This window comes from Triticum dicoccoides, chromosome 2B, assembly GCF_002162155.2.
Source record: "Triticum dicoccoides isolate Atlit2015 ecotype Zavitan chromosome 2B, WEW_v2.0, whole genome shotgun sequence".
NCBI lineage: Eukaryota > Viridiplantae > Streptophyta > Magnoliopsida > Poales > Poaceae > Triticum > Triticum dicoccoides.
The window spans coordinates 13,471,521-13,494,703 of record NC_041383.1 but is presented as its reverse complement, the minus strand read 5'-3'; the positions used below and the strand labels follow the sequence as shown (position 1 = coordinate 13,494,703).

General features: G+C 45.3%; 1 pseudogene; it reads left to right on the top strand.

Moving 5' to 3' along the window:
* Positions 1-10,218: 10,218 nt before the first annotated feature.
* Positions 10,219-23,183, top strand: part of LOC119360222 — a 30,741-nt pseudogene continuing 17,776 nt past the window's right edge.

Sequence of the window (23,183 nt, the reverse complement as noted above, 5' to 3'; positions counted from 1 at the left end):
GCCGGGTGGTTTTGTCGAGGGGGCTTCGGGCCCGAACAACCGACATAGAGGTGGTTACCGTGGCCATCGTGGTGGCCATGGGGGTGGACGTGGTGGTGGTCGTGGTCGGTTCCACAGACAGCCCCCACCACCGCCCGTGGTTGATCATCAAGCTACGGATATGGTCGTTGATCCAGTGCAGTCGGCTGAGTTACCTAGTCAGGCTATGGAGGTTGTGTCGGCTTTGGCCAATGTAGAGGTTCCTGTTCCTAGTGGTAATGCGGAGGCAGGAAATAGTGCTGAGTCTGAGAGGGCGTCCAAAGGGGCGCGCAAGAAAAAAAAGATATTGTGTTATCGATGTGGTGAGAAAGGCCACTTTATTGCTGAGTGCTTGGCAGAACTCTGCAGCTTGTGTGGTAAGATTGCTCATGGTAGAGGGGATTGCCCGGCCATGCGTGATCAGGCGCCATCGCTTACTATGTATGGAGTTTATTGCGCTGAGCTCACTTTCTTTGAGTCCCCGGCAGCGAGGGAGATTCCTGTTGAGACCCAGAGTTTGACTACTGGCATTGTGAAAGTTACTCGCGAAGTGGTGTCCGAAGCTCAGATTGTGCAGAGGCTTCAGGAACTGGCTCCAGGTGAGTTTCAGTGGGAGCTCGTTCAGATCGAGGACAATGTCTTTAGGGTTGATTTCCCAACGGTACATGATTTGCAGAAGCTGTTGAGTTTTGGGCTGTGTAAGGTGCCTGGTACTAAGTGCATCCTGGAATTTCACGAGTGGCAAAAGGTGGAGCCTAAGGGCAAACCGCTGACAAAGGTGTGGCTGCGGTTTTCAGGGGCCCCATCTGAAGCTTTGACCGATGTTAGAGTTGTGGCTAGTTTGGGTACGATGGTCGGTAAGACTGAGGAAGTGGACATGGCTTTTACCAGAGCACAGGGGGTGGCCAGGCTCTTAGTGGGTGTTTTGGACATTGCGTTTGTCCCGGACGTGGTTAACTGGTTTTATCGGGGAGAGGTGTTTCCTCTTGAGATCGAGTTTGAGGATCCGGAGCTGTTTGCCGAGGGGGTTGCTGCGGTTGCCATGGATTTGCACGAGGGGGATGGTGATGCCGGTGCTCGTGGGAATCAGAATGATGCAGCAGAGGAGAGGGCCAATGGGTCGAGTTTGGGTGCTCAGTTACCTAGTGATGGTTCCAGAGTTGAGCCGGCATCGACTCCAGCGGTACCGATGAACACGCTGCGTTTTGGGTCCTTTGGGCCAGCATCGGCTCCTCCCAGGCTTTGGAGTGACAGAGTGGACTTTGGTGACAGCTTTGAGTGTATGCTTCCGCCTTTGGAGTTTGATTCTGTGGCTAGCCCTGTGATGGTGGGCGAGGTTAGGGAGGTGGAGCCTCCGGTGGGTACGTGTTCTCTTACCATGGTTTCTGACCGAGATATGCTGATAGTCTCGGTGGTTCGGTGTGGGGAGGAGAGTCTGGGGCAGGTGGCCCCGGCCTCTCCTTCTCTTAGCCTGGCGCAGGTAACTTCGATGGCGCCGGCGATGGCCGGCAGTGGGGGAGGCTACTTGGCCTTTTCTCCTTCGGTGGCGCAGGTTCCGGTGGGCGTGGCCAGCGTCAGGGGAGTGAGCCCGAGGCAGGCGGCCTTGGTTCTGGCCTCCCCGGTTGGGGCGGCAACGCTTGCGCTTTCAGACGCGTTGGAGGGGGAGCTGGGGCAGGCGGCCTTGGCTCTCCCTTCTTCTCCGGCGGTCAGGCAGACCGTATCTCCTTCGCCAACAGTTCTATCTCCCGCGCCAGCTGGGGGGGGCGGGAGGAGGGTGCGGGCAGGAGGCCCCCGCCTTCTCCTTCCCTCGCGTTCCCGTGGACCTCGTGGCTGGGGGGCCTGGGAGCCCGCAGCCGCCTCCTTCGGTACCTTCGGTTGATCCTTTGAGGGATTTAGCGCGAGGCTTTACCAGGGAGGAGGTCGTTGCTTTTGGCGGGATCCGCGACTCTTCGGGGCATCGGATGAGCACTCGCATCCTCGAGGACCCGGAGGTGGATGATATGCAGCAGCGGTGCGCTATGAGGGCGGCCAAGTTTCAAGATGCTGCGATTTCCTCTGGTATGTCCGTCAATATCTCCAATTCGTTATTGCATTTTTCTAATGAGGAGATTATAAACAATGCAAACCAATTAGGAGTTTCACTAGGAGATAGTGATAGTGAGATTTCCAACTCGGTAAATGATCTATTAGACTTAGAGGCGGAACGGGCTTAGAGACTATTCGTAATCTCGCAGCGGTTAAGCCGATGAATGATGTTGAGATTGATGCGTTAGGGGTGCGAGTGCTTCATAGTCTGTGTGCGGATCTAGCACCCTCTACCCATGAGTCCGAGGACGATGATGGGCCCATAGAGAATGAGGGTGGTGCTCCAGTAGAACCCGGTTGTGGGGACCGGACGTCTCAGCCTACTAAACCAAAACGTAAGTGGAAACGGAAGATTTATCCCGATTCTGTAGTTCGTAGGAGTGCTAGAATTCGTACTACTAAAAAATTCCATGACGAATTATGAAAGGAATCTTTTGGAATAGCAGAGGTCTAAAGGACTTGGCTAAAAGAAGGTTTCTTGCTGAGGCTGCTTTGGAGCAGCGACTAGATTTCATTGCTCTTTCGGAGACTGGTAGAGAAAACTTTGCGCCCCAGTTTCTGTCTTCTCTTGTAGGTGGTATTGATTTCGATTGGCATTGCCTCCCCCTGCGAGGAAGATCGGGTGGTATCTTACTTGGTGTGAGATGCGATTCGCTTGAGGTCCGAAGTGTAGTGATGGGTGACTTCGCGGTCAAGTTTCGAGTCAGGTCTAAATCAGATGGTTTCAACTGGGCGTTGGTGGCGGTGTATGGTGCCGCACAGCCTAAGCTTAAACCAGAGTTTCTAGTGGACCTTGTTCGAATCTGTGGATCGGAACAGCTTCCACTTTTGGTTGGAGGGGATTTCAATATCATTAGGAGGAGAGAGGAGAAAAATAATGATAACTTTGACGGCCGATGGTCGTTTATGTTTAATACCATTATTGAAAGCTTGGATCTGAGTGAGATTGAGCTTTCGGGTAGAAAGTTTACCTGGGCAAATGCTCTGCCTAACCCAACCTATGAAAAAACTTGATCGAGTTCTTGCAAGCGTAGAGTGGGAACAAAAGTTCCCTCTGGTTACGGTGCAAGCTCTTTCGAGGGGAATATCCGATCACACACCATTATTCGTGGATTCAGGGGAGCCTAACCACATGGGTAACAAAAATACCTTTTCTTTCGAGATGTCTTGGTTCGAACGAGAGGGTTTTTTGGACTTGATTGCCAGGGAATGGGATAGAGGTACAGGCGGTAGGACTGCGGTCGAGCGTTGGCAGAATAAGATTAGGCACTTGAGAAGCTTCTTGCAGGGCTGGGCAAAGCACCTAAGTGGTGTGTATAAGATTGAAAAGGATAGACTTCTTTCTCTTATACAGGCCCTCGACATTAAGGCTGAATCCACGATTTTGCTGCCAGCTGAGCTTCAGGTTAAATTTGAGGCGGAGAAGAGGCTGAAAGAGCTGCTCCGTGAAGAAGAGTTGAAGTGGGCTTTGCGTGCTAAAGTACGCAAAGTGGTCCAAGGGGATGCCAATACTCAATTCTTTCATTTAATTGCTAATGGCAAGCATCGAAAGAAGCGCATTTTCCAATTTGAACAAGATGAGGGCACGATTTTAGGTCAGGATAACCTAAAAACATATATTAGCGTGTATTACAAGCAGCTATTTGGACCGCCGAAGGATAATTGTGTGTCCCTCGATGAGTCTAGGACTGAGGATGTGCCTCACCTTTCGGCTGCCGAAAATGATATTCTGGTCGCACTGTTCTCTGAGAAGGAGGTGTTTGAGGCAATTTCTCAGATGAAAAACAATAAGGCGCCCGGACCGGATGGGTTTCCGGCCGAATTCTATAAAAGATGCTGGCACATTATTAAGGGGGATTTGTTACCTATGTTCCATGATTTGTTCTCAGGACAACTTCAATTATTCATTTGAATTTTGGAACTATCACTTTGCTTCCTAAGAAAACGGATGCTATGAGGATTGAGCAGTTCAGACCAATATGCCTCCTCAATGTTAGTTTCAAAATATTTACCAAGGTCGGGACTAATAGGCTTACACAGATTGCACATTCTGTGGTCCAACAGTCCCAAACTGCTTTCATGCCGGACAGAAATATCCTTGAAGGGGTGGTAGTCCTGCATGAAACGCTCCATGAAATCTACTCCAAAAAATTAGATGGAGTAATTTTTAAGGTGGATTTCGAGAAAGCGTATGATAAGGTCAAATGGCCATTTCTCCAACAGTCATTGCATATGAAAGGTTTTGATGAAGCCTGGTGCAGACAGGTTGAATTTTTTACGCAAAAAGGTAGTGTGGGAATTAAAGTAAATGACGATGTCGGTCATTATTTCCAGACACATAAAGGCCTAAGACAAGGAGATCCGATGTCCCCTATCTTGTTCAACATTGTCGTAGATATGTTAGCAATTTTGATAGGTAGGGCTAAGGAAAGTGGTCAAGTAGGTGGATTAGTACCTCATCTTGTTGATGGAGGTGTTTCCGTTCTTCAATACGCTGATGACACGATCATCTTTATGGAGCATGACCTGGCGAAGGCGAGAAATATGAAGCTGGTGTTATGCCTATTTGAACAACTGACAGGGCTAAAAATCAACTTTAATAAGAGCGAGCTATTCTGTTTTGGTAGAGCCAAAGACGAACAGGAGGCATATAGGCAATTGTTCGGGTGCGAGTTGGGAGAGTTACCGTTCTCATACTTAGGTATTCCAATCCACCATCGTAGGCTGACAAACAAGGAATGGAAGTGCATCGAGGACCGATTTGAGAAGAAACTGAGTTGCTGGAAGGGTAAGCTCATGTCATACGGAGGCCGGTTGATCCTGATTAACTCGGTGCTCACGAGTATGCCTATGTTTCTCCTATCGTTCTTTGAGGTCCCAGTTGGACTGGACTTCTATCGATCGCGGTTCTTTTGGCAGAGTGATGAGACCAAAAGAAAATACTGGCTTGCTAAATGGGATATCATTTGTAGACCGAAAGACCAAGGGGGTCTTGGTATAGAAAACCTTGAAGTCAAGAATAGATGCCTTCTTAGCAAGTGGCTGTGGAAGCTCTATTCGGAGACTGATGCCACGTGGGCTCAAATCCTTCGCAACAAGTATCTTCAGTCAAAAACTCTGTCCCAGGTTTCAGTCAGGCCGACTGATTCACCCTTTTGGAAAGGACTAATGAAAGTCAAACAACTTCTGTTTAATAGGACAAAGTTTGTTGTTGGCAACGGTACTTGTACACGTTTGTGGGAGGATACTTGGCTTGGCGAGACGCCCTTGGCCATCCAGTACCCTTCGTTGTACCGTATTGTTCAACGACGCGAGGTGTTCGTAGATTCTGTTTTTCAATCGATCCCCCTTAATATTCAGTTCCGACGGACGCTGGCGGGCAATTGTTGGGAAGAATGGCTCCGTCTAGTTAGGAGACTGATGGAGGTCCAGCTTTCCCAACAACCCGATGAATTACGCTGGAAACTGACTAGGTCTGGAGTATTCACAGTTAAATCAATGTATATTGATGTTATTAATTCGAGCTCCATTCCTACTTCCAAGCATGTTTGGGATGTCAAAGTTCCTTTGAAAATAAAAGTGTTTATGTGGTTTATCCACAAACAAGTTATTTTAACCAAGGACAATTTGTTAAAGCGTAATTGGACAGGACCGACTAGGTGTAGCTTCTGTGATCGGGATGAGACTATAAAACACCTATTTTTTGATTGCCCGTTGGCCAAAGTCCTTTGGCAGACGGTTCACATTGCTTTTAATATCAAACCACCGAATTCTGTTAACGCCTTATTTGGGACTTGGTTGAATGGGGTTCAGCCTGACTTAGCGAAACACATTCGGGTTGGGGTTTGTGCGTTGCTGTGGACTATCTGGACTTGCAGAAATGATTTGGTTTTTAACAGAATATCATGTATCCACTTTTTGCAGGTTATATTCTGAACTACGGCACGGATCCTTTTGTGGTCGCCACTCACTCGGACGTAGGCCAGGGAGCATTTGGTTACTGGATCTATCCGCTGGGAGATGGTAGCTCGGGATATATTCAACCGGTTTGGATGGCGGTCATGTAATAGGATAGGCATCTAGTATACTTATCCATTGGTAGCCAGCCGGTTGTGGCCTCTTTTTTTTGGCTAGTTGTGGTTTCTAGCCACTCTATGGCTCTGTGTGAGCTTGTTTTACTTTTTCTGTTTTGGAGACCTTCGAACCTTTGTTGACACTATCTTTGCTTGGTTAATAAGATGGCCGTATGCATCATTCTGATGGAGAGGCCGGGGAATTCCCCTTTTCGAAAAAAAAAATTGAGAACACAAAATGCTTCAACAAGAGCGAGAAATAAAATGTTTTCAGAGTTGAGGCACAGATAAAGGATAAACAAACACCATTTCATCCAAGAGACATCTGGGAATACTTTACACATTATGGAAGAAATAGGCAGCCTAACATCATCAACTATTAGAATACTTAAGCTACACATGTCAATGACTGAGTCAAGGGTTGTTGTGTCTTGTGTCTGATCTTGAACAGAGGCGCTGATAGCTGAACTTAAACCGGGCAGTGTCTGAACTTGAGCATCAACTTCGACAACTAAGTACTCCCTCCGTCCGGAAATACTTGTCGGAGGAATGGATGTACCTAGACGTATTTTAGTTTTAGATACATCCATTTTTATGCATTTCTCCGACAAGTATTTCAGGACGGAGGGAGTATCTTCCAACGACAAAAAACATGAAGGAAGCCACCGACCCTTTCTTCCTTACATGGCCCCAAGGGAGGGAATGTCTCGGTTGGATCAAAACCTTGATGGCTCCAGTATATACGTTTGAAAAACAAGCAAGTTAATTATGTAACGTGTGAATTATCAGTAGCTGGTGGAGACAACGTATGTCCACGTACGGGTCCACGCTATGCGCAGCTGGACAACGACGGAAGGGAATAATCGTACGATGTTGTCGCATATGCAGTATTATGTATCATGTGAGGTGTGAGGCAGGAAAACAACTTGTGTTGTGCTGGTTGCTTGCCGTGTGTGGCCAAATTCACTGTTTTGACCATTTTCCTTAACTTAAGCACGATTTGACCCTATGTGCAAAAGTTTTTCGGATCTGACCCTTTTCCTACCGTCATTGTCTATGGCGGTAGGTAAAACATCCTACCACCAAGGCCTTTGGCGGTAGGACTTACTTACACCGTCACGGCCGTTCGATGTGAAAAGAACCCTACCGCTGTGGTCTTTGGCGATAGGGGCATGCATGTAATTATAATAAAGGCATGCATGCAATAAAAGATTTATTTTTTGCAAAAAGGACCCTACCACCATAGGCTATGGCGGTAGGGTTACACGTCCTACCGCCATCGACTGCGGCGGTAGGGTCCTTTCTGCAAAAAATGAAAACGACGGTGCAGGTAAGTCCTACCGCCAAAGGCCTTGCCGGTAGGGTGTGTTACCCTACCGCCATAGACAACGGCGGTAGGAAAAGGGTCAGATCCGAAAAACTTTTGCATATAGGGTCAGATCGTGCTAAACTAACGAAAAAGGGTCAAAACAGTGAATTTGGCCGCCGTGTGTGGAAGAGATCTGAAAAGATAGACAAGCTAGCCCACGAGAATCTTACCTGTTTTGTAAGGTCCAACGCGAGGGTATACTAGTACGATGTTGCTGGTCACGGATGCCTGTTTAGTAACATCCTAAATCTTCACAAGTTTGCCTGTTTTGCACGTAACAGGAAAAAAAAAGACATTCTAACTCACCAAATGGATTCTGATCAAGCCTAAATTAAACTGCACCATTGTTCTCCCTCTAAAAAAAACTGCACGAATAATCTCGACCTTACTCATACTGAAATATTGATTGCTCATACTGAAATATAAAAACTATCGGCTGAGTTTAGTTTTCATGTGAAACTTCACAACCAGTCAAGCTCGACCTGACTCGTGTGGTAAGCAATCCAAACAATTCAAAAAAAAAAGTACCAAATATATTTGGTCCCCCATGTACCATATAAAGTTGTGTGGTCTTTGATGTCCCGATGGTTTCATACACTGGCGGCCAAATTAATATTTTCTAGAAAAATGGGAAACCATCATTAAAAACCATGGAAAGTATACAACTGAAGAAAATGATATCTTAGGAAACATATAAGACCCTCCACGGTTGGCTGTCGGAGGGTAGTATCATGCAACCTCATAAAATGCCAATTGAGCATACAACGCGGCGGTTGCAGCTTTCGGAAAATCAGGAATAACTAGCTTCAAGATTATCTCCTCTATACCACCCCTAATAGCTCTGCTTATTTTTCTAGAAATACGGTACAAATGCAGACGCTCACAAACACATACATATACTCACCCTATACATGCATGCACACACAACCTACCCCTACAAGCACCTCCAAAATAGTGAGCCGGTGAGTCTTGAGATTGAAGAAGTTAGCACAGCGCCTCGCTATCGACGGATACGTCGCCTCACACTAAAGGAATATTCTGCCTTCATGAAACACCAAAGTATCAAACCTTGGGTTTGATCCCTAGTGAGCTTGAATTACCACTACCCTTCTAACCATCCAACCACAATTGGCTCCAAATACTGCTCGCCGGTCCCGCGGATTTGACTCGTGGGGCCAAAAAACCTGGGTGGAAGGAGTATCATAATACCGTATGATAATCAATCAGGTGCAAGTCTAAGTTACAGAAAGTAATAAATGAGATCATCTAAAATACAAACTAATGATATTATTCACCATGGAGATAATATCATATGCATGATAATAACTAATTATACTACATAAGGCAGCTCTAAATCACAAAATATGTGTGAGGAGAATGAGATGTTATGGAAATGTTTAGTATTGGAAAGTTAAAATTAAATAATTTATAACAAAAAATATTAATTATGATTTAAAATCAAGGAATGGAGAAAGTAATAAATATTTTTTTAATTGTTAACGAATGTTCCTAAATTCTTCTGATACTCCATACTGTCCTAAACTAATTTCTAATTTTCTAGAATTACTTGTCTTCCTAAATATTAAAAAAATCACTTTATTTTCTAGAGTAATTATTGTATCACCGTCAGGTGGACAATCACCATTCATACCATCATCAATCGATATACAATTTTTTTCTTCATGAGTAGAAATATAGTAGATTTTAGAGAGAGAGAGAGGGGGAGGGAGGGAGGGAGAGAGATGGATGAAGAGAGAGAGAGAGAGATAGAGAGAGAGAGAGCATTTCATGTTGAATATAATAAATCATTTTTATAGGTTTAAAATATATCCTATATTGGTCTTGTTTTGAAAATCCTTTAGCCAGTAATTCAAATATGCAAAGAGTTCATAAATAAAACTTTCCGAGAAAGAGATATCACTCATCTGAACAAAAAGGTGTGATAGCTCCCGAGTGCCTAGATACCTCATATGAACAGTAAATTCAAAAAATATAAAATATATAAAAATTCTGAAACTTTGCAACATAAGATGGTCAAACTTTGTAGGTTCTTGCAAGTTTTCATGCCAAAATATCATGTAGTGAAAGGTGTACAAATTAGTTTCAGATTTCAGTGCTAAAAGTGCTCAAAACTTCAAGCACTGAAATATTTTTCATGTGTACAGCTCCTCGAATGGTTTTTTGGTATGAAAACTTGCAAGCACCTACAAAGTTTGATCATCTTTGATGTTTCAAAGTTTCAATTTTTTTATTTACTGTTCATAAAGGGTGCCTAGGCACCCGGTAGCTGAAAAACTACTCTCCTCATCTAAACTATGAAGTAGAAATAAATGAACGACGCTGGTATGTAGAGGGGGAATTTTAGAGTTACGCATATGGTTTCATTGCACCTGACTAATCGCCAAAATGTACCAATCATGCATGAGAGTCACCGAAGCAAAACTGTGGTTGAAAACATTCCGGTTCACTGCCTCAATGGCATTGCACAATTTCGACGCGGGCTGGGCCACCCATGCTAGCTCGCTACCTAGCTCACTTGCCTATAAATTGAAAGGTATTCTGGCTACTCTCAAACAACAACCAGCAGTGCCTTAATTAGCTAGTGCTAACTACCGCTCCCCAGTTGCTTCAACGCACCAAGCAATAGATAGCTAGATTGCCCAGCACAACGCCATGGCGAGTCAATTACGGCCGGCAATAGCTACGACGAGTGCATGCTTCCGGACGTCATTGACGTCGCCGGAAAAGGTGCGCTGCTCGTCATCATCACTGGGGGCGGCTGGGCGGTCGGCTAACTACCATCCCAGCTCCTGGGACTACGATTCCCTCCTTCTGTCGCACAATAATCATGACCATGATCTGGTGATCATCATCTCCCAATACAAATATGCAAGTAGACGAATTAAATATTTTTTAAAAAGGGGTCAGCCTGGCCTCTGCATCATTGTGATGCACACAACCGTCTTTATTGAAACAGTTTAGCTAAATCTAAGTTGCCTATTTTTTAAAATTTGGGTAAGCTAATTTTCTGACTGCTGATTCTTGTCAAGATTCGTGCTGTATTTTTTCTTCCCTTGTGTTGTTTTCATGGCTTATTATGCTGAATTTTCAACTTGGCACCGTTTGGGATAAGTCGATTTTCTTACCGAGCTTGAAGCCCATTGGCCCATGCCTTTTTCCCTCTTTTGTGAGTCTTAACTTTTTTTTTCTTCTTTTTGTCGATTATTCTTTTTTATGAGTATTTTTGGAATGTTGGTTTAGTATAAATGTATAGACGCAAGTACTATATAATGTCTGCATAAATTATACTAGACAAAGAAAACCACATAATTATATGCTTATTCTTTGCATATTACAAAAGGTCTAAGTTCACGCAAAGTTGTGTGCAAGTTTTTCTTATTTCTTCTTAAAGGGTAATGTCAATTTCACTAATTCATCCTTTCTTACAAAACCTTAATGTTTTTTTCTTTCTACTTTTTTCAGGGTAATATCAATGCTATTAATTCATTTCTTCTTAGGAAACTATTCTTTTGTGAAAATTCCACTAGTATATTCTTATTCTTGCATTCTATAAAAAACAATTTTTTTGTGGGCACATTTTGTCATTATTTTTTTCGTTGTATTTCTTTTTAAAGGGTAATACCAGTTATACTAATTCATTCTTTCTTGGAAAACTTTATTTTTTTTGTTAGTCTATTGTTAGTCTTTGTATTGTGTCTTACCACATATCGGGTTAGCTTATGCTATGTTTATGACTAAGTCCAAGTATCTAGCGTGCTTTTATTTTGGTCTTGCAAGGGCTGAGTGCTCCTCTAAAAAAAGTTCAACTTGCAAAATTTTGTGCAATTCTATTTTCGGTTGTACTATACTGAGAAAAACTGACCGAATTAAATTATTTTTTCAGATGACATGTTTCTAGTTGGGCCCTTATCAAAAGAAGTTCAAGCATTCAATAGTTCCGAGTAGTGAAACATAATAAAGACAATATGCAGTCATGAAAAAAGAATACATGACCCATTCACATAACCTATTAATGACACTCCAACAAAATTAGTAAGTAATTTCCACGCAACCGTCACCAAATGATTGCACCCAAATGCCATGTGCTACTGAGCATTCATACTCTAAAGGAATGATCCCATACAGATCCACGTGTTTTCTCTGAAAATAAGCTACAATATTTTTGAATATTTTTTTATGAAAAATAATGTTGGCAATTACAATTATCCATAAAAAGACATAGTCTCCTACTTGAAGACATCCATTTTTTTGTGTGGAATGCCTACTACCGGTTGCGATTTTTTTTTGTTATGCTAGTCGACGGCAACAGATTATATGCTACCTGAATTATACGGTCTATGTGGCAAGGAGAGAAGAAATGAAGAGATCATGTATTGTTTCCTCATGATCACAGAGAGAACATTTCTTACTTTCTTTTTGATTTCTTGTTTATCATATCTATAATACCTAAATAGTTCATCCCCACTAACTTATTTCTCTTAACATGCAAGCTATCCACATCAACATTCATGCCACATCAGCAACATGCGTCCCACTACTGAATTTTTCTAGTATATGGTATGAAGCCACGTCATTCGTTGTTGTCATTATTTTCTATAGAGCGCCTTATGTACTATCCTCATCAGTGCAGTAGTTACTGCTATTGTAGCTTCGTACGGTTGTATTTGACCTTTCCTCTATCACAGCACTGGATGCATATACACAAACCGGCGAAGCAGACGACCAGTCGGCTACCAAGGCAACCGGGCAGAGGGCCACCCTCCAACATGCAGCTTTGTCCCTTCCTCTCCTCTCGGCACTAGGTGCTGTCAAACAAGATATGTATGAGGAGATAGATAAGATAGATAGCCGCATGGGTAGTTTAAATTCTGTATTCGGTTGTAACTATGCTTCTTATCTCCTATACTTCTTCTCCCTCAAGTTATGTATCTCCAACAAAATTGTACGCGTATCAGGGACTCGCAATCCTCTATATAACACGTACCACATCCCCCACGAAGGGTAAGACGTTTCCGCATCGCACATGGTATACAGAGCCTCCTCTTCCAATCTCATCTAGCCTAGCTCATCGCCATTAGTGCCCTAGCCATGTCTTCCTCCGGCTCCTCCCACCCAAACCTCAACCAACAGGTCACGGAGAAGCTTACCCGCACGAACTATGTTCTGTGGCGCGCCCAGATCGTGCCTCAGCTGCGGGGCGCCGGTGTCTTTGGCTATGCCGACGGCACCACACCGGAGTCGGCCCGACTCCTCGTCATCAAGGACAAAGACGGGAAGGAGTCCTTGACGCCCAACACTCTCCACCCAATCTGGGTACGGGAGGACCAGCAGGTACTTGGTTATCTGCTCAACAATCTGTCCAAAGAGGTTCTTGTGCAGGTGACCGCAATCACCACGTCATCCGCGCTCTGGGCTGCTCTGGCGGGCATGTTTTCGTCGCAGTCCCTCAGCCGGGTGAACACCATCCGCACGACCCTCATCAACGCGCAGAAGGGGAACCAGTCCGTCGCCACCTACTTCGCCCACATGCGCGGCCTCACGGACGAACTCGCCGCGGCCGGCAATCCTCTGCAAGATGACGAGCTTGTCTCCTACATCCTCCATGGGTTGGACATGGACTACCAGCCCCTGGTGTCTGCCCTCGACGCCCGCATCGTGCCTGTCTCCCTCGACGAGCTCTTCTCCATGATGAGCAACTTCGACCAGCGCGTGACGCTCTTCCAGTCCTCGGGCGGCTTCAAGTCGTCAGCCAACGCCGCTTTTTGTGGCCGCGGCGGCGGCTCCTCTCATCGGCGTGGGTCACCTCGCAACAGGGGCAAGGCCTCGGGCGGGGGACACGGCAACAGCAACTCCAGCACTCGCGGCGGCGGCGGGCGGCCCTCTTCTGGCAAGAATAGGGGCCGTCGCGGTGGCTCCACCAGGTCACGGCCAGATGCACCTCGCTGCCAAATCTGTGGTAAGCTAGGGCATACGGCCAAAGACTGCTGGTATCGCTACGACGACGACGACGACTCCTCCCAAGACGAGGACAAACTTGCTGCTGCTGCGGATGGCTCCTATGGAATCGACACCAACTGGTACGTCGACAGTGGTGCCACCAACCACATCACCAATGAACTTGAAAAGGTGACAATGAAGGAAAAATATCGTGGCAAGGATCAAATCCACACAGCTAGTGGTGAAGGTATGAGGATTAACCACATTGGTCACTCAATTTTTCATACCCCCCAAAGAAAAATTCATCTTAACAAAATCTTGCATGTTCCTAGTGCCAATAAAAGCCTTCTCTCTGTTCATAGAATTGCTCTTGATAATCACGTTTTTTCTCGAATTTCATCCATATTTCTTTTTGATCAAGGATCAGGCCACGAAGAGAATCCTCTATCGAGGTAGATGTGTTCGAGGGCTTTACCCGTTGATTCCGAAGCGCACAAGATTCAATAAACAGGCTTTTGGTGTTGTCAAACTCTCGTCAACACGATGGCACGATCGTTTAGGACATGCTTATTTTGCTTTAGTTGAAAAACTTCTTAGGAAAAATAAGCTCCCGTATGTTGGTGAGCGCAATGTTGAAACTATTTGTGATTCTTGTCAGCGAGCTAAGAGTCATCAGCTCCCCTATCCAATTTCTACTAGTGTGTCTACTCAACCATTGCAATTGATTTTTTCTGATGTTTGGGGACCGGCCCCTAGTTCTGTTGGTCGACACACTTATTACGTAAGCTTTATTGATGACTATAGGAAGTTTTCATGGATCTATCTTCTTAAGAAAAGATCCGACATTTTCCAAGTGTTTAAAAATTTTCAAGCACTTGTTGAGCGTAAATTTGATTCCAAAATCATCGCTGTCCAATCCGATTGGGGAGGGGAATACGAGAAGTTGAACTCCTTCTTCCAAACCCTTGGCATCTCACACCATGTGTCATGCCCCCACGCTCACCAACAAAACGGCTCAGCTGAGCATAAACACCGTCACATTGTTGAAGTTGGTCTTGCTCTTTTAGCTCATGCGTCCATGACATTAAAGTTTTGGGACGAAGCGTTTCTTACTGCTGTTCACATTATCAACATGCTTCCTAGTCGTGTCATAAATAATGAAACTCCAGTAGAACGTCTTCTTCATGTCAAACCTGACTATTCCACTCTTCGTGTGTTTGGGTGTGCGTACTGGCCTAACCTACGCCCATACAACAAACGCAAGCTCATATTTCGATCAATCCAATGTGCTTTCCTTGGATACAGTGCCCAACACAAAGGTGTAAAGTGCCTTGACATCTCCACTGGTCGAGTCTATATATCACGTGACGTGGTTTTTGATGAGACCAAATTCCCTTTTTCTGATCTTCATCCAAACGCTGGTGCTCTACTTCAAAAAGAAATTCTCTTGCTTCCTCCAAGTCTCTCTGGTTATGATCAAGGGGGTGTTGATAATTGTTGTGATCATATGTTGGCTAACCCTCTTGTGCATGAGTCACCTGATGATGTTACAGGAGCACCACACTATGAAAACAGAGAAGAAAATGGCGAAGAAATCAACCCAAACGGTGAAGAAATCCATCCAGATGGCCCTCATCACATGTGTCGTGGCGAGGGAAGCAAATCCCCCTCGGGATCGGAGCTGCAGATGCCCAGGCAATCGCATCTGGGATCCGTGCCAACGACCAGCCGCACAGCAACGTCGGATGCACCAGGCGCGGTCGGCCGTGTGGGCTCCAGCAGCCCGCTGCATGACGCGCGGCCCCCTCCGACAGGGCGTGACGCGCCCTCCAGGACGCATCGGTCTCCAGCCGCCACGTGGCAGCGCGACGTTGGCCCAGACCGCACACGCTTCGCAGACCAACCGGCTTGCTACAAGCGGCACGGCCTCACGCACCAGGCGGATGTGGGGTCAGCTCCTGATTCAAGCGGGCCCGCGCAATCACGCGCTCATGATGAGCCAGTCGGCGCCCCTAGATCGTCTGCGGCCCCTGCGGCGTCTCCCCCACCATCACCTCGGGCCACAGCCATAGAAAATCCCATGCACCAGAACTGACGGTGGCGGGCGAATCTTCCTCGAGTTCTGCTGCTGATCTGGCTCCTGCGAGATCCTCTATGGCTGCAGATCGAGCTGCTTCATCAAAACGCCGCACAAGACTACAGCAAGGTTTGATTCAACCGAAAAATTACAAACACATAACCAAATATGGTCTAGTTTGTTCCACAGGTGAAGCAGGTGAGCCCAACACAATTGAAGAGGCTCTCAGTGATGACAGGTGGAAAAAGGCAATGGTAGAAGAATATAAGGCACTTGAAAGAAATAAAACGTGGCACTTGGTTCCCCCCAAGCAAGGTAAAAACCTCATTGACTGCAAGTGGGTATTCAGAATTAAGAGAAAGTCTGATGGAACCATTGATCGCTATAAGGCTAGACTAGTTGCAAAAGGCTTCAAGCAACGGTATGGCATAGACTACGAGGATACTTTTAGTCCAGTTGTAAAAGCTGCTACCCTTCGTCTCGTACTGTCTATTGCTGTTTCCAGGGGATGGAGCCTTCGACAATTAGACGTACAGAACGCGTTTCTTCACGGTGTTCTGGAAGAGGAAGTGTACATGAAACAACTCCTGGGTTTGAAAGCAAACATACACCTTCCTATGTGTGCAAGCTAGATAAAGCATTATATGGACTGAAACAAGCTCCAAGGGCATGGTATTCCCATCTCAGTAAAAAGATGCAGACACTTGGCTTTATCCCTTCCAAATCTGACACCTCCTTGTTCATTTATAACAAGTTCAACACCTCCATGTTTGTTCTCATATATGTTGATGATATTATTGTCACGAGTTCATCTAATGAGGCAATATCAGGACTCTTGAAGGATTTAGGTGCTGGATTTGCTCTCAAGGATCTAGGAGAATTGCATTATTTCCTAGGAATTGAGGTGAAGCAGCACAAGGATGGGCTACATCTTTCTCAAGAAAAATATGCCACAGATTTGGTAAGGAAGGCAGGTCTGCAAGGTTGTAAACCCACACCCACTCCTCTCTCTAGTACAGAAAAATTATCTCTTACAGAGGGAACACTTTTGGGTCCAGAGGATAGTACAAAATACATAAGTCTTGTAGGTGCACTTCAGTACTTCACATTGACCAGGCCAGATATTTCCTTTGCTGTCAACAAAGTATGCCAGTTCCTACATGCACCTACCACAGTTCACTTGACTGCAGCTAAGCGCATTGTCAGATATGTCCAGTATACTTTGAATGTTGGTCTAAACTTCAGCAAGTCACCTTCTACTCTTGTTAGTGCCTTTTCTGATTCAGATTGGGCAGGATGCTTGGATGACAGACGCTCCAGTGGTGGCTTTGCAGTATTTTTTGGACCCAACCTTATATCATGGTGTGCCAGAAAACAAGCCAAAGTGTCCCGATCAAGCACTGAAGCAGAATACAAGGCCTTGGCCAATGCAACAGCAGAAATCATCTCGGTACAGTCAATCTTGAAGGAGTTAGGTGTGAAAAGCTCTCAAGCTCCATGCTTATGGTGTGATAATCTTGGTGCCACCTATTTTTCTGCAAACCCAGTGTTTCATGCCAGAACAAAGCACATTGAAATAGATTTCCACTTTGTCAGAGAGAGAGTTGCTAATAAACTCTTGGACATTCGTTTTATTCATTCACGGGATCAAGTGGCAGATGGGTTTACAAAAGCTTTGCCTACAAGGAGTTTTGAAGATTTCAAGCATAATCTCAACTTGATGAAGTTGTGATTAAGGGAGGGTGTCAAACAAGATATGTATGAGGATATAGATAAGATAGATAGCCGCATGGGTAGTTTAAATTCTGTATTCGGTTGTAACTATGCTTCTTATCTCCTATACTTCTTCTCCCTCAAGTTATGTATCTCCAACAGAATTGTACGCGTATCAGGGACTCGCAATCCCCTATATAACACGTACCACGCCCCCCTCGAAGGGTAAGACGTTTCCGCATCGCACAGGTGCATGCACCACATAATTAAGGAGAAGGTGAGGCAGCCGACCATCGGGCTGCCGATGTAAACGACCGGCTACCTATTTATTCTCCTATGCCATGACTCTGTGCCTTGGAGGACCATCTGGAAGCTCTCATGGCCGCTCGTGAGATCTGTTCAGCAGGTATGTAGATCACCACCAAGAGGATCCTGTGGTTCACCATGCTCCGCAATACCTCCATGTCAACTTTCCTGGAAGACACAATCAACAGAATCACCATCTTCCTGGAAAATAGCACCCACCGGAGGACCACAACGGTGACGGACGTGAGACATAGGGTGAGTTCTACCATCATGATGCTGGCATCGACTAGCACCGGCTGGAACGCTGGCTATACATTGCGATATTTGTGACCACTCAGGTGTCGACAATGTGATTTATCTTCCATCTCAGTCCTACATATTTTCGATCTTATTTGTATTCCAGGATTCACATTATTATTTTGGTCAATTTAAACATATATTTGCCATCGTACGCATCCTGTTTTTTCATCGTCTTTGATTTTGCATCAATAGTTCATTATGTGGCTGCAGTTTTCGGGCAAGAGATTCCAATCGGTAGGCATGAAGCTCATTGTCTTTATAACGCTGTTGTATTTTTCTCCTCTCCTGTTTTATTCAACGACTTTCTTGCAAAGGTCGGGATATATTTTTTATCATAATTCTCATTCCCGAGCCTCTGCTTTCAGAGAGAACAGAAACTCACCAGTTCAAAATCTGGACCCCTTGGTTAACAAACGCCAGCTCCAGTGCCTGAAGCTGAACGATAAACAACGCCCCCTTGAGTAACATACAGCAGGTTGAGCGCTAGATGGACAAAATAGGCTCAGGTGAACAGCATAACACATCATGAGTTAGAAAATAATTCAGGTGTCCCCAAATTCTTCCGCAAAAGTCGACGGTATTTCTATACTGTAAAACTATATCTATAGCAGCTACATGTGACAACATCTCGGGCTACAATAGCTTGACTATTTAAATCCCTAATCATTATCATGTTTGCCTGTGCAGTTGTTTTAATCCAAAGCCTTTGATGAATTGGAAGCAGATAACGGTTAAAAATAAATCTAGGTAATCTTTATGATACACCATCTACTCTGTATGTCTCTTAATCTTTGCTACAATTAGTGATAACAAGTTTCTTTCAGGTAGTAGTCTCATGTTTTGCAATTTCGGAACAGAAGGAGTTCAATAAGTTTTTCTTATGGATATCAGTTATCTACCTAGCACCATATGAATAGTTACCGGTGTCTCTTATTGATAGGTATGATATATGATATATTCATATTCATACTCTTCTTGGGAGGTAAATACAGATCCCAAATTCATGGTTTCTATTAATTCCCAATTTCTTGATCCATTTTATTTATTGTGTCTGTAGGTCATTTTGATTATTGATGGAATTTCTACTTGATTTTGAAACAATATCCATCATAGATTAGGATCAAACGATAAGTATTGAGAGAAGCTTTGATCTATGCTTCAATTATTGCTACATGTGACATGTCCTCTCTACAGATTCTTTTGTAATGTCTAGCCATAAGTTGTTTGTTGAAAATCGAAACAAGCGAGCGTTGTTGCTGAAGCAATAAGTGTATATAATATGTTGTCACCTGACATTATTATTTACCAGCACTAAATCTATTGGTACACTACCAAGTGTCTTATACCCAGTCTTCTTCCTGTTAATCTATATGGTTATTCTTCTTACATTCATCTACCATGGTCGTCTCTATTTTGTATACTAGCTACCCAATATCTCCTAAACAGTAGCTATACTCCCTCCGTTCCAAATTACTCGTCCAAATTACTCGTCGTGGTTTTAGTTCAAATTTGAACTAAAACCACGACGAGTAATTTGGAACGGAGGGACGAGTAATTTGGAACGGAGGGAGTACATCTGATGCTCAAACTGCCGGAACAAAGATTTAAGCATGCATACCGAGTTGCCAGCCATGCCGTATTTTTTTGCTATGTACAAGTTGTCTCGCAGGAAAAAAAAGGATGGTTCTGGTCATCTGTTCTAGATATACCTATATGCGAAAATCTGGATATCCCTCTGTGCAACAAATTATGCATAGTAAATTGGTTTGCAAAAAATGAATATGGTTATCAATTCAATTTACTTAAATTTCTCCATACTGTGTCCTTTTGCATGTGTTTGTACTAGAATCAACTTCACATCACTGCAACAGAAGCTAATTTGCCTCTGGGTATGCATCTATCTTCGTACAATATAACAAGTTTACTTAAATTGATTTCATTAGTTATATAAATGTATATTCAAACTATGCCAAAATGTCCTCATTACCTCATGTCATGTGGTACATGTGTTTGCGTGCCAAAGAAGTTAGCTTTGCAGATTGAATTTCTTACTATAGTTGTTTCACTGCTTTGTAAAGCATCCTGTAATTTCATTTAAGTATGACAGTAACTTCTTATATAGTATTTTGTAACGGTGGTTTACGTGAGCTCAAAAACATCCCACCCCAGTAACTTCTTATATAGTATTTTGTAACGGTGGTTTACGTGAGCTCAAAAAGCTTCCTGTAATTTTCTTTCTTGTCTCTTTATTTATCCTTTAGAATACACATCATGAATTTTTTAAAGTTTTACACAATAACATCCCGCAGCAACGCGCGGGGCATTTACCTAGTTATCTTTAATGAGAGTTACCCCAGGTTGCTAAAACCACATGAAAGTAGGCGGATCAAATATATATTAGCTGAACATATATAGATGAAAATAATATGTAAACTGATACGTATGGTGTATGTACTTTATAGCCATGCATGGATGACATCTCTACAGGTCGGGTCACGAGCTAGGGGCCACGATAAGCTGAAGGCCAGCATAAGGGAGCGCCTGTTGGCGGTGAGCCGAGGTGACGAGCAACATCCAATGCTTAGGCTCGTCGACACGATGCAACGCCTTGGCATCGCCTACCACTTCTACGACGAGATCGTTGGTATCCTCAGCTCCGTCCACTGCAAACCTCATCGGTGTAGCGGGGACGATGATGAAGGTGATGTTGCTTCTGCGGCCTTGAGGTTCAGGTTGCTCAGGGAGAGTGGTTTCCCAGTCTTGTTCCCAGCAGGTACATACCTTGTTGAATATCAAATATAAACACAACATCTTAGACGATGTAAAAAAGGCTACGTCTGCCGCACGCATGGTCGTTGGTATCTTCATCTTCTTGTGTTCTTGAGAAGAGAGAAACACAAGTGAGAGTTGTGAGAGGCAACTCGAGGAAGAAGATGAAGTGCGGCGCTGCGGGAGGCGGCGCCAACAATTGGCATCAGAGCCTTGTTAATCCGTGGCGGCGACGATGGTGCCGGCGGCTATGGTGGCCGCCGTGGTGCTGGGCGGAGGCAACGGCTGCGATGGCGTCAACCACGACAAGATGGTGCATGGTGGTGTCCGGCGCTGCGACGGCGTCGACCACGACAAGATGGTGCACGGTGGTGTCCGGCGCTGCGACGGCGTCGTCCACGACAAGCAGGTGTTTGGCGGTGTGATGCCGCACGGACAGGTGGTTGCGGTGCGATGCCGCTAGGAGGAGACGGCGGTGCGATGCCGCCACGACGACGGTGCGATGCCGTTGCAAGGAGACGCGGTGTGATGCCGCTAAGAAGATGGACGACGGCGCGATGTTGTCGCTTGGGTCGGTGCGAAGCCGACGGCGGTGGTGTGATGCCATCGTCATGGTGAAGAGTTGGTGAGAAGCCAACAAAAATTGCAGCATGACGGTGCGGCAAGATGGCGTGGTGACCAGCGCTGCGATGGCGTCGGTCCAGGCAAGGTGTGCAGCGCCGCGATTGTGTCGTCAAGTGGCAGCGGGTGAACCGCGTGAAGATTGGAGAATCAAGATTAGGAGGGAAAATGTTAGGTTTAATCTTGATTCATGTATCTGCATATTTAGTTTGCTTTTGTTATGCATGTTGCATAGGTTAAAGAGTAGCTAGTCCGGTGAAGTTTCAGCGGAGGCATGCGGAGACTGCGCGATGCCGGGCTGCCGTGTGATACGGCGAGATGCCGGGCTGCCGATGGCGCCGGACACCACCATGCACCATCTTGTCGTGGTTGACGCCATCGCAGCCGTTGCCTCCGCCCAGCACCACGGCGGCCACCATAGCCGCCGGCACCGTCGTCGCCGCCACGGATTAACAAGGCTCTGATGCCAATTGTTGGCGCCGCCTCCCGCAGCGCCGCTCCTCTTCTTCCTTGCGCTGCTTCGCACAGCTCTCTCTCCTTTCTATCTTCTCCCAAGATCACATGGAACACACACATACACATGAAACTCTACACACACACACCTCACCGTGGGAGGAACCAGCTTTGCTTTGTTCTCCCGGTGAGACACACATATGCTACATCTTTTTTCCCTCAGCCCTCACGGCTTCCCTATTCTCATTCATTTGTTGAACTTAAATAGGCAGTACAAATGACTTCACACCCAGCCACTAACTCACGCACGCACACACTAGGCTGACCGACGCACTCGGCCACTATCCTACACACGTCGGCATAACACCATCTCCTCCTAGAATCTCTCCAGGATATGCATCACCTGCTAACTAACCTACACTCGGTCATGCACAAACAGACTCAACGCATGCATGGCTACATGACCGACCTTTTAGCTAGCCCACTAACCAACCCATACATGCAGCTAACGACGACTCCATTCATGCAAACTAACTCACCGTCCAGCCGGCCAGTCCTGCTTCAGCCATCTACGTGTGTGCCGTATCACACGACCTTGCCGCCTCGCGCGGCACCGCGGTGTCACGCCGCCATCGGCAGCCCGGCATCTCGCCGTATCACACGGCAGCCCGGCATCTCGCAGTCTCCGCATGCCTCCGCTGAAACTTCACCGGACTAGCTACTCTCTAACCTATGCAACATGCATAACATAAGCAAACTAAATATGCAGATACATGAATCAAGATTAAACCTAACATTTTGAGCCAGCAAAAAAGCGTATATGAACACAGAATACTTGGTTTATTTGCACATCGACTCTTATTTGTAACATGGTTTTGTGTATATAGATGACACTGTTCCATGGTGTGTGTGTATATATAGAATGTCTTAAAAACGTCAATCACGGAACAGATGATGTCAAAGGACTGCTTGGTATCTTGCGTTCAGAGGCGAGAAAGCATTGGACGAAGCAAGATTATTTTCTATCAATGCTCTCCGAGGGCTGAGTGAATTGCAGAAAACCACCACATTGAAGCATCGTGTTGCAGAAAAGACTCTTCTACGAATTTGTGCCAGAAAATACTGATTTTTATCCTAATCATTTGCAGAAACCACCTAACCTTCTGTTCGTGCATCTTAACCTCTATTATGACATGTGGGTCCTGCATTTGATGACGTGGCACAACGTTTCATGGTAGACGACGTTAGATGAGGGATTTTCTGGCTTTACAAATCAGTCTCTGTATTTTTACAGGGACACGCTTCAATCAAAAAACAAAAAGCAATCAACTCCCTCCATGGATTTGGGATGACACAGCAGCCGAGCAGAGCAGCAGAACAGCAGCACGCCGTCCATGAGTGATGGGTCTCGTCGCCTGGAACGGGATCAGAGGGCACCGCC